This window comes from Microtus oregoni, unplaced genomic scaffold (genome assembly GCF_018167655.1).
Source record: "Microtus oregoni isolate MIOR12 unplaced genomic scaffold, Mior012 000004F_ref0000308, whole genome shotgun sequence".
In the NCBI taxonomy this organism is placed as follows: Eukaryota; Metazoa; Chordata; class Mammalia; order Rodentia; family Cricetidae; genus Microtus; species Microtus oregoni.
The window spans coordinates 22765043-22781479 of NW_024543063.1; the positions used below are offsets into that span (position 1 = coordinate 22765043).

A 16437-nucleotide genomic window follows, 5' to 3' on the forward strand; every position below is an offset into this window, starting at 1 on the left:
TAAAATTTCTGGGTAACATTTTCCTTAAAGAAGCAGAAAATTATGTGGTATAAATGATATAACTGAATTAATCCACTTAGTGATAATATGACATTGTAATTCCTCATAGGCGGCACGGTTTGAAGCCTACTTGAGTTATCATTAGGCAACTGGTGCCACATGCTTGTCCCTGGCCTTTCTTTGATCTTCGGGATTTGGAAGGCCATCACTGAAACAAAAGAACTCATTAATTCTGCATCCTAGGATCATCAGAGCTTGAACTACAGGTGCCAGATGAATACGCTGGCTAATCCGACTTTACAGTGCAGCTCAATAAACATTCTAATCAGAATCAGCTCTTCACCATCTCAGAGCTCATTCTTCAAAAATTAGGCTGTGGACCTTGTCTAGAATCTGACTCACAAAAGTCAAATAGTGTTGCGGTCCCAGCAAAATGTTTCAATTGTCACAACAGCATTTGACTGATCTTCCAACTATTGGTCAGCCTGAGGAGTAGGGGTTGTTGAATTGCAGTTCACTTGGCTCTTATTGGGTGTTCAAACTTGCCACACTCTCTTAATGGTAGATGGAGAGTGATAAAAGTCAGCTTGACGCTTGGCCACCTGCCTCCTTGTAATTCCTACAGCTGAGGAAGGGGCTGTCTGATGTGAACATAACCAGACTGTTACTCGTGCTTAGGAATTGCTTTTTTTCTTTTTTTCTCCGTGTGTGTGTGTTTATATATGCATACATTTTTTACATGTGTGTTCACAGGACTGTGTATGTATCTGTGCACATGGGTACATATAAATATGGAGGCCCAAGATTGATGTCAGGGATTCTTGATTACCCTTCATTGAGATAGGGACTCTCAATCAAACCCGGAGATCACCAATGTGGCTAGCCTCAGCAGCCAGCTTTTCTGTGGATGTTCTGCCTCTATCACCTGAAGCTAAAATTACAGGATGTCCCACACCCCTACCATTTATACAGGTGCTGGGAATCTGAACTATAATCTGTATGCTTGTGAGTCAAGCTTTTTAAATCACTGCGCCATTTGCCTAGCTTGATTAGAATTACTTGAAAATACTAATTAACAAAATGATACTACACTGGGAACTCTGAGATAAAATTTCTCACATATTATTTGAATTAAACCTCTAGACTTTTGGGGTCGGATGTGAAAGCTAATGTATGTTCAAGGCACAAAACAGTTTCTGAAATACCCAACCAATAGTAGCCATCCTTTAAAAGTTATTGTTTTCTTTGTCCTTGATCACAGGGGCCAAGAATTTGATTAGCATAGAAGGAACAATACAGCAGTCCCTGAGATAGCAAGGCCTTGACTCAAGCCGTAATCTTTGTATGTTTGTGATCTCTTGCATCTCGTGTTTGAGTTATCTGTCCTAATTTAAGGACTTTAGTCTGGGTGATTTGAAAATTGCGTTCCAGTTCTGATTCTCTGTCAGCTAACTCCTGTTTCCTCCTAGCTTCTGGCCCCAGTTTCCCTGGGCAAAACTGTTACATCAGACAATCTGAGAAAACACCACCCTTGTAAAAAGCATCACGTAATCATCCCTTTCACATCCATAATTCCTTTCCCATATAGTTTAGTAGTCCAACAAGATGGTGGTGGCACACACCTTTAATTCCAGCAGAGGTAGAGGCAGAGGCAGGTGAAACTGTGAGTTTGAGTGGAGTCTGGCTTACAGAGTGAGTTCCAGGACATCCAGGGCTATAAATCCTGTCTCAAAAATGAAAAAAAAAAACATAAAAGAGGGAGATGGAGAAATTGTTTTGAGGCTAAGAGCACTTGCTGTTCTTTCGAGGACCTGGGTTCATCTCTCAGCACCCATATTAAGTGGCTCACACTGTCTGTAGCTACAGTTCTAGGGAACCCAATAACCTCTTCTGCAAGAACCTACCCATACATGGTGCACATACACACACAGTCAGGCACATACATACACATAATATTGAATTTAGGAAAAAAAGGTCTGATAAGAGAACAAGGAAAGAAAATAAGCTAGCACTACCTAGCCTAGTGTGTTAAAAAATTTTAACCTGGTTTCTTGTCTAATGGTTTGCACAAAAGACTAGAGTGACTTCTTGGAGAAAAAAAGGTATGTACTTGAGCATTTAATGTTTTTGAAGCTTATGAAAGCTTCCTGCTGAAGGAGTCATTTTTGAGTGGGAAAAGAGAGACGCTCACCAGGTTCTCCATGGCTCATTTAGCCATCTGCTATTTTTAGTTCCAGGCTTGCTTATTTCAGATGGAGTGCTAATAATGAACATGCTGTGTGCTGTGCATTCCCACGTTTGAAGCCGTAATGGTGCAATTTGCCTGGAAATTTCGAGAGTGTCCTGAATAAGGAAGACAGATCCTTCTGCTCCATGGTGCAGCTGCTTTCATATCAAAAGACAGCCTCAAGATACTCTAGTTTGGGTACAAGGCAGAGAGGGAAAAAATTGGCTTTTACACATTAAACTCAGTCCTATTGTTGCAGAACAATGCCTGCCTTCTTGGTTGGTAAACTAGATGGGAGAAATCGCTCACTTCGAGTTTCTGGGATCTGGAGGGAGGACAGAAGGCTCCTCCTCCTCTCACACACTGAATATATTTAAAGGACTTGTTGGACTTCTGTGGCTTAGTCCTTACATCACTCCATGATAGCAATACCACTTGACAAAGTTGTTCCAGGGACCATAAAGGTGTTTATAAAACCATGATCACCTAACAGATGCATAGAACATGTTTGATGCATGCTTTCTATTAGTAGAGGAAAGAAGGCTGTGGAAGTTAGAGGGTATACTTTCCATATTGGCAGTTTCATTATATGTCCAGTGTCTGCCAAGCCCTCTTCTTTCATTTGTGATTTGATCTCTTCTTTTAATCTTCTTTCTCTACTCTCTCCAGCTGGCAGTCAATGAGCAAATGTTTACTGAGTTCATTTGGGGAAATTATGATGAACAAGCTTGACATGGGGTCATACAATGTCATACATAGGGAGAGGGAGACAGGGTGATCAAAAGGACAAGGCAAGCCTGGTCAAGGTGAGACCATGTGGCAAAACAAAATAAAATAATATGAATGAAAAGCCAGCTATATCTTTGTAAAGTACTCCCAGGAATGTGAAGAAGGAAAGGTGTTTTGACTCATGGCAATCCCAGTCAAATAGTCCAAGAACAAAGCAGCTAGTTTTGCCTGGGGTTAAGAAGCAACAAAAACCCTAGATTTGAAGAGTGTGTTGAAAGATGGATTTGAGTTGTCTAGCGATACTCGGAAAGCTGTGGAAGTCAGCCTCTTCAGAATGGCTTTCCCTCTTTTGTTCATAAGTACCCCTTTTAGGAGTACTGCTCTTTCCTCTCCTGTAAATCTTTCTCTTTGCAGAGTGCAGGATCTCACCAGCTTTAACTTTTACCTCGAGGTGAAAGCCATCTCTTGCTTCAGCTTTCCTTTCCCAGGAGCCTGCTTCTTATATTTCTAGTGGGTGGTTGTTACACGTGAGTCTGCTGTGGTCATCCTGGACTCTGTGTCTCGATACAAACTCCTTTCTTTCCCAATGGAAACTCTAAAGGAAATTTGACTCCTAGACCAGAAGTGATGGTGGTTCTGTCAGTTATGTTGGCTTGCTAGTTCTGTGCCAGCTGGAACACCTCCTTGCTTATTTCCAGTCCCACAATTCACACCAAAATTTATTTTTCTTTTACACATTAAACATTAGCAAAGCTTTTAAGGGGTTTGTTATGGTTTCCTCTCAGGGTAACACATTGTACATAGTATGGAATTGATCTTCATATTTATGGTCAGCCGCAACCATAAAATTATTCCATTGTTACTTCACAACTGTAATTTTGTTAATGTTTTGAATAGTAATATACATATATAACATGCAGGATATCTTATATGTGATCCTTGTGTGGCTTGTACCCACAGGTTGAGAACCATTCTCAATTCACATATTGGAATCCAAGCCTGAAAATGTTGTCATCAAAAGGTGGGGCTTTAGGGAGTGATGTGTGAGTTGGGCTCCATCCTTACCAAGAGGATCAGTGCCTTCACTAAAGGGGTTGGTTTCATAATCCCTTTCACTTCCATGGTGTACAGATTACGTTGTACTTGATTAGAAATATGCTTCCTAAGATTCCAAATGAACTGCACCATGAACTTCCCAACATCCTGGACTATGAGTAACATTACTAATGGATAGAACACATCTGTGACACCCAAATGTTCTAAGACAAGAATATTACATGGCAGGGAAAACCAGGAACCCATAGAATCCTAACCAATCATGTTGCAATTGCTTTTTCTCCTTCTACCCACTTTACCCCACAGACTTATGTGGTTTTCTGAAAACAGGATGAATGAATATACATTGAGGACACAACTAGTTTCAAATACCAGTGTGTGTACCAATGCTCCAAATGCTGAGATAATACATATATACCCAGATTCTGCACTTGTGATTTCACTTTATTTCTGCCTCGAGGATCTTGTCTTTTCCAAAATGTCATGTGTATCACATGGCATAAAGACTGTGCGGAGACAAGCTCTTTCCACTTAGCACAGTGAGTTCAGAATTCATTGTGCTGGTGTGTACATTTAGATATTTACATTTAGATATTTACATAAAGACTGTGCTGAGACAAGCTCTTTTCACTTAGCACAGTGAGTTCAGAATTCATTGTGCTGGTGTGTACATTTAGATATTTACATTTAGATATTTACATAAAGACTGTGCTGAGACAAGCTCTTTTCACTTAGCACAGTGAGTTCAGAATTCATTGTGCTGGTGTATACATTTAGTGGTTTGTGGGTTTTTTTTTTTCCCAATGGTATTTGTTTCTGGGTATACAGAGAATTTTTATTTTTGCAATTAGAACAGCATCTGGTTTGTTTATATCTTTGGATAGGTACAAATAAACCTATTGATATTTGCACACGTTTTTATTTGGTTTAAGTTTTTGTCGGAAGGTGGGTGGTTCTGGGTAAACACCCAGGAATGAATTACTAAGTATTATGACAAATTTACATGGATCTAATGAACCTTTAAATAAACTTGCCAAATTCAGTTTCCATTAGCAAAGCCGTAAGATGCATGTAAGATGCATATTTTATGCTAGGACTTGGTATTGCCAGGCTTTCCTTTTAAACTTATCAATTGGAACAGGTGCATGGTAGTGTTACAACACTTATTTTTCTCCTAGTTTCAAGTGACTTGTATCTTATAAAGATATTTTGAGACTAAAATTTGAACTTGAGCTCCATAGAAGCGATGGATGATTAAACAAATTAAACACCCAGGTGTGGGATATCACATTTCTTTATAAGCTGTTCCTTAAAGAGGCTCTTAAGGCCTCCAGAATGATACAGGCTTCTGCCATTCCTCTTGGACGCCCATCAGTACTGGGTGGAAAGACCCTGTTACCAAAGACACCATACCTGGTCATAGGTTACAGAGAAGATGGACATGAACAGGAAACTTGCTCCCTAGCTTCCTCAGTGCTGAGAGGCGCTGTGCAAGCCTCTGAGGGAGAAAGGGGCAGTGATAGCCTTACTCAGTCTGGAACCTACAAGTAGCAATACCAATCTGCCATGTAAGATGTGCACACTTGTGCAATAGTGGCACAACCATTATAGGAGTAAGTAATTCTATTCTATGAGTGAACTCAAGACGATATGATAATATCCACTCTAGGTATAGTGACCTGCTCTGTGGGAGGTCATAGGACCTAGGAGGAGCTAAAAATTCTTGAAATAATGTCAAACTGTCTTCTAAACAATTATTTTTAACATTTATTTGATGCGTGTGGGTGGTTGTTATGGCCTGACAACAACTTAATTAAATTAGTTTTCTTATTTCACAATAGGATTCCAGAGATGAAATTCAGGTCATCATGCCTCTCAGTGATTTGCCAAGCCCTCTCACTGGCCCCAATCTTTATGTATATACCCACAGATAAATGACACTTTCATTCTCAATCAGAATAGCTTCTCCCACTGAATGGTGATTGTAGTAATAAGGGCGGCGGGGCTGCATTCCCAGAACCCCAGCCGCCTGCCCGGCTAGCTTATGCCCCGAAATAATTACACAGACACTGTATTCTTTCAAGCACTGCTTGGCCCTTTAGCTCCAGCACTTACAGGCTAATTCTCACATCCCGATCAACCCATCTCTAACAATCTGTGAGAACCGGTCTTACCGGGAAGATTCTAGCCTAGTCCATCCTGGGTTGGAGCTTCATGCCGGGAGCGGGGCATGGCGTCTCTCTCAGACGTCTTCTAGCCTATGTCCATACTGGGTCGGAGCTTCATCCCGGGAGCGGGGCATGGCGTCTCTCTCAGGCGTCTGCTCCCGAGAGGAGAGCTGTGTAGTCTCTGAGCTCACTTCCTCTTCCTCCCAGCATTTTGTTCTGTTTACTCCTCCCACCTATCCTCTAACCAATAAAATGGGCCAGGGCAGTACCTTTATTAGCCAATTACCTTCCTCCATCAGGTGATGAGTGCAGATGCTCATGGCTCCTCAAAGGGCTGAGAAAAAGTGAAGGTTAAGTGTTCCGTTCTAAACAAGACAGTTATACCACCCACCCTCAAGGCCAGGGAGCAATCAAAGGAGAGGGGATGGGGTGAATGTAAGAGCCAGAGCATACAGAGATAGAGAGGCTGCAGAATGCCATTTTCTGGTCATGGCACACCCATTGCAACCATGAATTCACAACGGCTGCTGTTGCATGAACTGGGTCTGCACGAGAGTGGATGTGTTACCTGTCAGGCATAGGTATGTGAGGGACTAGTGTGACACTGCCCCTTACTCCTGAGGTTTTGACTATTAATAAAGGAAGAGCAGGAATCATTGCCTTCACTTGCATAGCCACTGGTGAAACCACCAGACTTCAATAGAGAGCCCTAAACCTTTGGATCCACAGATGGCTCTGAACAAGTAAGGCATAAAACAAAAAGACACGAATTTGGGGAAAGGACTTTTAGTGAAGGGGTAGTTAGTAGATCTGGAAGATGGTTGAGAAAGAGTGGGAGAGAATTCAGAATATATGTATGAATACTTCAATGCTATTGTAAGAGAAGGATATGCCATTTTTGCTAGGTTTTCACTCACTTTCCCATACACAGCTACTTGCTATACTCGTGCTGTCTTCCCACTAGGCATTATTTATTTAACTGGAGAATCAGTGGAAAAAACAAGAATAGAAATACACATAGAGTCATGCTCTATTTGATTGTGGCAGGACCACCACAATCAAAGGAATAATTAATAAATATCTATGTCAGATAATGAGAACTATAGGAACCATCTATAAGATGAAGGCTTAAAGAAGGAAGATGCTATTTTGGAAAGTGTATCTTGGCAGGCTTCTCTAACACTATGCTGAAAGAGTTTTGAAGGTTGTAAAGATAACATGGAACAGAGATCTGAATGAATCAAGGTGTCAGTCACACTCCCAACCAAGGAAAGTGCAGTGCCCAGGGAGAGGTCAAGAGCACAAATGGAGGCTCTAGGCAGGAGCACACATCTGCAGGACAGAAAAGAGCCTGTAATGGCCAGGGGAGAGAGTTGATGGGAAGAAAATTTCCCAGAAGTAGGAAAAGAATCTTTTATCTTTTGATAAGAAGACATCTGTGGCTAAGCTGGGACCTCGAATTTTCAATGTCTACAAGCATGCTAAGACTTCTTTTCTGTAATTCTCTTATTATAATTTTAGAACATCTAGTCAATGGGTTAACTGTTTATTGAGCAAGTTTATAATAGCTTAAAAGTCTAACATACACACACAGACACATGTCTAGAAATCAGAGGATTTTGTTCAATTTCATAAATATAAGTTTATTTTGATTTAATCTATGTCTTTGCTGACTTTTCTTTTGGAGCCTTCTGTATTCCACTCTTGGATAAAATACCCTTCCGTTATTTCAAAGGGAAATTGCAAAAAGTCTATTTAAAGCATAGCAAACTACTGAGCAGAAAAAGTGGCACAAGAAAAAGCACTGTGTAGAAGGAAAGGTGGCATTGATAAACCTTTCACACTGGGTTTATCCAAATGTCAAGGCAGAGTCTTCCTTTCAATGATAATTTTCCTGGATAACTGGGTTCTTGTGTGTTAGCCTTCTTTTACAAGAGAGACCTGGATTCTAGTGTATGAGTAATGATTAGTCATGGGATAGTCCCCATAATTCTTTTTGCTTAGATGTAAAAGATTCTTGAATTATGTATGCTATTGACTCCTGCCAAGACTTAAGTGTGTTCTAATTGATTAGCATAAAAGGATAGTAAAATAAAGGGATTCTTTTAGTGTTTAGAATAAAGCAATTTCTCATCAGCAAAAAGGAATCAGAGCCTAGCAAACACCAAGTTGAAGGTACCATTGGTGGGAAAGCCTGGGAAGGAAACGGTTGAATGTGGGATTGCAATGCTTTGTGCCCCTTGCTGTAAAGGGGGGATGGGAAGGGCTTCAGTAACTTCAGATAATCATGCAATATGGTTAATAGTCTGGCCTCGGTTAAATTACTTTTTATAACAGGAAACTCTTATTTATAAAATGCTTTTTGCACCAGTACTTGATCTAATAAGCTTGTTGCTAGTAAATAAGTAATAATACTGGATTCGAAAATGTATCTGAGTGTAAAATGAAAATGCATCATAGGGAAAATAAGTGTGCATTGCTTAGGTACTCTGTGAGCTAACCTGGGCCTACATGTACCCTCCTAGGCAAGGCATACGGAACACGATTCCAGCAGATTCCAGTTATCTGGCTGCTTTCCTTGTAACTCCTAGTTACACGCATCCTGGAAGCTACACTGCATCTCACTGTAGTTCTGAGGACTGGAGAGAAGGACAAAGACAATTCGGAACTTGAAAAAATGCTTGGACTAGTCAAGAAGCATCAGGCTGTTTTTGTCTACTTCTGTCACATCCCACAGATGTTAGCTGCCCAGGAAAAAAAATCCTTTCAAAGTTGATCGGAGCTTTTCTCATAGGAGTGCGACCAGGTTTGAGTCTAGAGTATGATGTGTATAACAGAAGCGGACACACTCAGGAAATGAAAATATAGCCTAATTTATGGATGGTCAGCAATGACTTGAACACAATCAAGTTAGATTTATAGGTAGAAGAAAGTTCATTGATTGTTAGATAATTGCTGTGTGGAACCTGTGTATCACTGTACATTTGTAAGATCAATGAAATGAATTATTATTTTAATAGTAAGTTATGCAAAATACATGAAAAATCACTTATAATGGATATATATCTATATTTATGAAATGCATCTAAGGTTATTGTTAATTTTAAACTACTCTGTAAAAGGTATGCAGTACAGAATTTACCATTGGCAAAAGGACAAGTCTTTAATAGTGATGTGTCACTTCATTATTAAATAATGAAGAATTTTTGGCCCCTGAAACCTAAAAGATAGTGATAATTCTCTTTCTCAGATTCATTTCTCCTCCAGAAGAAGCCATTGGGAACAAGAAAAGCTAGCTGGAAACACTGAAGTAGACATGTAATCTAGAAACACATTTACTCTTGGAAGTTCTTCTCCTGGAGGTGCATGAGTCCTGGGGTAAGTCTTCTGGGGTGGGTCACTTTCACAAAAGGCAGAAATGAGACTAGTCCATCTGGACACACTAATGAATAGGCTCTCTCAGAGAGATGTCTGAGTCAAAGGTGTATTAGTACATTGACTATGTCCTCCTTTATTCTTTGAAATGGACAAAATGGAAAACCATTGCGTGTGTGCAAGAGGATAAGCCTGGGAGGAAATGAGAAAAGATGGACACTGCCAGGGCTGTCTGGCCAGAGAGGAGAGCCCGCTGGAGACTTCTAAAGCAAAGGAGTTTTTAGATCCAGGACTGAGAATAGAGAATAACCTCAGTTGCTGCTGACAGTGATCAGGGTAGGAAGTCTTTCTCTAAGAACCCCAGGAGAGAAAGAGAACTTCAAATGCCAGATTGTGTTTTCAAAACTCAAAAGCCCTTCCGTTTCTGGATAGATATATTTAGTTTACAGTTTCAAGAAAGTTTATGGTAATTGCAAGTACTCAGAAGGAAGGATTTAATTCCAAAAGCATAGTATTGCTCAATTTTCACAAAATATTCTAAGCTATTTTGGGTTTTCAGAGTCCTACTTTTTTGGTTTAAAAGAAAGACAAAGTTCTGTAAGATCTTTCCGGGCCTGTTCAAACAAAGCAGAGAAGATTCGAGAATAAAACTGGCACATCCTCAATCATTTGCTAACAAAATTATTGGAGGAGAGGGAGTTTATAGAAAGCCCTCCATTCTATCAACTTTTGGAATACAGAGAGAAGTCATATTCATCTTTAAAATTAAGCTGCAATTGATAGCTTTAGATAACCTGTCCCAGAAAGGTCACAGTGGTCACATTTTTCAAAGCCTGAACTGGTGGTGGGAGGTGCAGGCAGCCTCTCTGGTTCAGGGTGAACTCCACTGCCACAATGACAAGAAAAGACATTTAGCACTGTGACCTGCTTTGCCTGACAGCAGAGGAAATGAGTCCCTGCTGGAAGCTTCACTATTTGCATTTTGTCCTCAGTACAACCCTGAAGTCTCCTCCATGTGGAGTGGCTCAGGATGTATAGAAGTTTCCTTAGGTGGTCGGTAATGTTCTCAGAGGCAATCTTGGTGTATGCTCATACAACTGGACTCACAGTTATTTTTGCCCCTCTGGAGGGTCTCAGCTGGACCACCACTTCAGATGTTTTGGCCTAAATGCTCAGAAGTCATCTTCTGTGTGATCTTCACTACCATGCAGTTTTGATGACCTTGACTTTCATATATGCCTCATCGTGGTTCTGCCTTCTCCCTTTGCACTGCTCCCACATAGGCGCTTCTCCTCACCTACTTAGTTTAGCCCATGAAGTGGCTCTTCTTGGCATCCCAGAGTCTAGTCATGTTTGGATTCAAAAGCTTGCCTTTAGACTTTCTAGCTTAGCCCTATTTAAACATCACCTTAACACAATAAATTTACATTTCCTGTCTTTTAAAAAGTTTCCATTTATTATTTATTTTATTGTATTTATGTGTGTAGGTGTTTTACCTGTGCATGTCTGGGCACCATGTGCTTGCACTGCTGGAAGAGACCAAAAGAGGGCATCAGATCCCCTATAACTAAAATTACAGATGGTTTTGAGCCACAAAGGAGGCGCTAGCAGCTGAACTCAGAGCTTTTGGAAAAGCAGCCAGTAGTTTTAACCGTATCTCTATCATCCTGCCTGCCCCCCAACTTCCCATTTCTTTATTGCTTTAGAATGGATATACAAGAGAACATCTGGCCATTTGACAAAAAGTGATGAGGCCATTCTTCTGTATTTGATGCTGGGTCTGAAGATTGCTAGTGTGTGCCTCAGGATCACAGAGACCACATGGAGACTTCCATGTGTTTTACAGAGCAGAGGGAGACACTTCCTTCTTTAGACTGTAGCCAATCGCTTGTTTTTTTCTCTCATTCTCTAGGTCTTTCCCCTCTGAATGATTACTCTGAAGAGTCATTACTAGTACAGAACACCACAAACATGATCCATGATGTCTCTATGTAGCTGTTCAGCTTCATAAAATCACTTAGCTTCTTGGGGGAGCAATGATGGGATTTTTATTCCAAACATTTCTGTCTTTAGAGATATGGGTTAGAATATTTGAATGTTTACATCTCCACATATTAGTTGAGTTTTGTTGTAATCGAATGTCCTCAAAAAAGATCTGAGTTTCAGTGAAAGGGTATTTTACAGAATGAAATAAAATATCAAGAGACATCTGATCTGTCACTCCTCAGATATATCTGAAGTACACTGAAGCCACTACAAGGGTCAGACATAGGAAAGAAGGCTTGAAACTTCAAAGAATGTGATCAGATGTCATAGGAAGATCAAACTGTCTCTTGGCACCTGAAGAATTCTCTGTCTGCACCCTTTGATAAGTCTATGGAAGATTAATGTGACATGAAAAGAAAAAGACATTTTGGGTGTCAATTTTGTTTAAAAATTTATTCTTTGTGTCAATATAATTTAGAAACTTTATTTCCCTCTATCTGAAATAGTACATTTTTGGTCCATGAAATACAGCAAGGATCAGGAATGTTCCACTGTTGTGGGAGTATGAGATGGAGCACAGTGCTTGCAAGGGATAAGAAACCATAAAAGTATTCAATATGGAGGGATATTGTGTGAGATGTGCCCATCAGCCTGACATCACATACTGAGCAGAAAAACCTGGCATGTAGTTCCAGTGCTTGGGGGATGGAGCTCAGGTGTTTGAGGAGATTCCACATTCAGCAAGTTTCCCAATTCCACTGCTTTGAGATGGAGATAATCAAAATCTATTAAGATCTTGATCTTATAAGGATGTACTAAAGACTTTTCACTTAAAGTTCAATGAATATAAGATTATAATTTATAATAATTTATCATATGTAGTAGAAAATCATTACAAATCAGTTTGGGGAAGCTGACACTATTTCTCCTATTAGGAGTTACAGTAAGGGAAACATTAGGCCGCGCCTAACAGTGAAGCTCTTCCGGGGTCACTGGGAGTGAATGAGATCTCCTTCTCCCACTCCAAACCCTTTGCAGGTTTCTGCATCATTGTGTGATTCTGACATTTAACATGTACAGTTTTGAGAATCAAATTCTTGACATTGAAACTTATCCTAGATCTTCAGTTACTGCATTAGAGTGGCCTGCAGGTTATTTAGCACAAACTCCAACTTGAATGGACCGATAGATCTGCTTAATGTTCTGTGCTGGGTAAGTTTCTAAGGCCATGTTCAGGTACAAGAGCCTTCACTATCAGTGTAGGGGACGAAAAGGAGAGATTGTAGCAGCAGCAGCAGCAGGATTTTGTCAATACTCTATTGAACCATGCAGCAGCTAACATTTCATATGACTTTATCTGGTAATCTCCCTAGCTCTTAGAAGCAGAGGCAAGGGGCTGGATGAAAGCTTACTCATTAAAATGCCTTCTTTGTAAGAATGGAGGTATGAGGTCATTGCCCAGAGCCTATAGCTGAAAACAAAACCTGGAAGGAGTTGGAGGAGATGGAAGATTATGATCAAAATGTATTGTATGAATGTTTGAAACATTAAAAACCAAGACAAATCCAATATTTTCTTGTAATCTCAGGGCTGGGGCTGGGGAGCGGGGAGAGCTAAGCTAATTTTTGAGGCTCACTGTCAAGCCAGACTATGCTACCTCCCTTGTTTATTTCCAGGCCAATCAGAGACCCTGTCTCAAAATGAAATCAACTGAAGTGATGACAACCAAAACTATCCACCCACACATCAGACACAACTGTGCACACATAAATATGCCTGCACATAAAAATGCATTTGCACACTCATGAACACACAGAGAGATAAGTAAACAAGAGAAAGGATATTCCTGCATCTACAGTTAGCATGGTCGTGTACCTTATTTTGTACATCAGAGTGCTTCTGAGAACTGGAAAGTTCTATCATGCAAGCTCCAGACAGTGTCTGAAATGGTGACTAAGTGGGCACCTGAAATCTTTGGAAAGGCAGTCTTCCAATGGAGAAAATACAAATGGAAGAATTCCTCGTAGGAATACATCCACCAGAATGTATTTTTGATGCAGTAGCTTCTCCCCAGCCATGATCAGAGGATCTGGGTCAGATTCCAAAGCCCTGAGGGATTCCTTATGTTACACATGAAAGAAATCATAACTTTGGTGCTTTTCAGTGGATGGTTATTGTTATCCTCTCTGGTCCTTATCTTAATTCTTCCATCAGCTGCTTTAACAATATGTCAATTCTGATGAGTTGGCTTGGTGAGAAAGAGGTGGAAGCTGTTACATTGGATGAGTTTGGGAATTGCCAGAAGATGCCAACTGCCCACATTACTTTTGCTGACTATGAGTGTGATGTGTGATTCGGCTGGATGGTAGGACTTGCTCCTTCCAAGATATAATTAATCTATTCTTTTGGCCTGCTTTGGGATGAACATCGTGTGTGTGTGTGTGTGTGTGTGTGTGTGCGCGTGTGTGTGCGCGCCTACACATATGTGTGTGCTCACGCATGAGCCTGTGTGTACCTTTGAGACAATGTCTCATTACCTAGCCCAGGATGATCAGGTATGTGATCAAGGTTGGCCTTGAATACTTGCCTCGATCTCCCAAGTGCCAGGGATTTAAGCCATTTGTGTGTATATGTGCACTTATGAATTCGAGATGCTCATTTCCCCATTTCCTTTATCTGTGATTAACAAGATTTGAAAAAAAAAATGAGCAATGATCATTGAGATGAGTTGGTAGTAATGGTAATAAAGATAGTGAATCATTCAGTGTCTTCAAACTAATATTCTATGTTCTGGGTACTAAAAAGGGTGAGACACTGTGAGTTAGTTTGGTGTGTGTGTGTGTGCATAGGTGTGAGTATAGGTGTGCCAGAGCATGACACGAGTGTGGAGGTCAGAGGACGAGCTTGGGTGTAAGTCCTTGCCTTCCACCATGTTTGAGACAGGTGCTCTCTGGCTGTTCATTGCTGTGGGATGCTGCATGTCAACATACATACATATCTATTCATATGAATATACAGAAATATTACATGTGTATGATGATAAAATCTTAGGATTGAGTTTTGGGTTTAATTTGTTTTAACTGAGACATTATTTTGCTACATAGCTAGCAAAATTGCTGTATTACTCAGACTCACCTCATCACTCTTGACTGCTTTTAATTTTTTGAATAAACACCCTGCTTCTACCAGTTGTCAGCACAATAGCTTCCAGACATGAGTTTTTAAAACAGAAAGGAGCATGGCCACCTTCCCCACCCCATAGAAATGGCTGTAACTAAGATAATATCATGAATTACCCTCTCATTATTAAGTTATTTTTCTGATACTGTACACTCTTTGATAAAATTACCATGTCTAATAACATTAGCAGTAGGTAATCTTTCTTTCGGGGTGTTTATGGTATGCCAGACATAGTTCTCAGCATTTCACGTCTGTTGCCTCATTCTGGTCTTGTCTCACTCCGTTGAGACAAGAGGTAATAATATTATCTTCGTTTTTTTCAGATAAGGAAATTAAGTCATCCAGAGTTATCCATTTGTAGCAAATCACATAACTCACAATGAATGAGGAGTTGGCTGTCAGATCCAGGTATTGTGGCTTCAGTCCTTTCAAATGCCACATGGACTCTCACCACCAGGAATGTATGCGCCTTAGACATTAGACAGTCCAGAAAACCCACTGTTTTGTGAAACACATATCATCTGGTGCTTACTGCATGATCTGAGTCACAGACTCAGAAATGTACCTAAGGTTTGGAGGTTTGCAGCTTACCCCTCTTATATAAAGTTCAAAATTAAAAATTTAGACTTGGAGGACCTCACCTCAGGATCCTATACTAATTGGGACTTAAAACATCAATTTCCCTATAGAAAATTTATAGCAGGAAACATTATAATTCATCCCATTGAGAGGTCTTAATTAGATTGGTTTATTCTATATTTGATTTTGAGTGTATATATGTGTTAGATTTCACTGTAAATGGCTCATAAAAGCTGTGGTTAGACACTTAGTCCAAAACCTGTGGTGCCAGTGAAGAGACAGAATGTTTAGCTGGAGTATGGAAGGAAGTTTGCTCCTTAGAGACATGCCCATGATGGGGATAGAGGAATCTTGGCTTTCACTTTGATGCTTTCCTATGCCATTGTTCTAACTCATTACAAACACAAAAGCAACAGGGTCAAGATATCAAAGACTTGAACCTTTGAGGCTAGGAACTGAAGCAAAAAAAAAAAAAAAAAAAAAAAAACCTTTTCTTTTAAACTTACTTATCTTGGTTCTTTTGTCTCAGCTAAGGAAAGCTTGTGTATGTAGTATGAAAAGACATTGATAAAATTGTGTTTGCTGTTTTTTTTCTATAATGTGCTGTTCTCTAGTGTATATGTTTGCTATTTTTTTGTATTTTAAAGTTATCAATTTATAAAAAGCTGCATAGGTAACTGAATAAATAAGCTGATTAAGTGGGCATAGTACTCAACAACTTGATATGTATATATATACACATGAATATATGTAATGTATATTATGTATATGTAGTATACATGTATATATAGTAAAATAATTTGTCTCAATTTGCACATGGACGTGTTTGCATAATCAAAAAAGTATATATTGTGATAAGTGAAATAACCTAGTGTGGTATTCTCTAAGCTTGAATGAGAATCACTGCACTGTCCTCCATTAATTAATTAATGTCAGCATTAAATAGTGACAAAATATTAATTGGGGTGATCAGAATCTTAGACATTTTGCTTTAATGTATTAAATTAGGGCCTTAGACTGACAGAAAAAGAGGGTGGTTAAATGGAGTTATTTTATTTTGTGCAAACAAATATCTTCTGCAAGTATTGCAAAGCAAGGCAGCTGTCCAACTAAGATTTTAGGAAATTCAATTCTGCT

The 16437-nt window shown here is 39.8% G+C and overlaps 1 protein-coding gene across 4 annotated transcripts in view; it reads right to left on the reverse strand.

Annotated features, from left to right (window-relative positions):
• LOC121447007 (SPHK1 interactor, AKAP domain containing) overlaps window positions 1-16437 on the reverse strand; it is a 153963-nt gene that overhangs the window by 98656 nt on the left and 38870 nt on the right. The window lies entirely within an intron of this gene.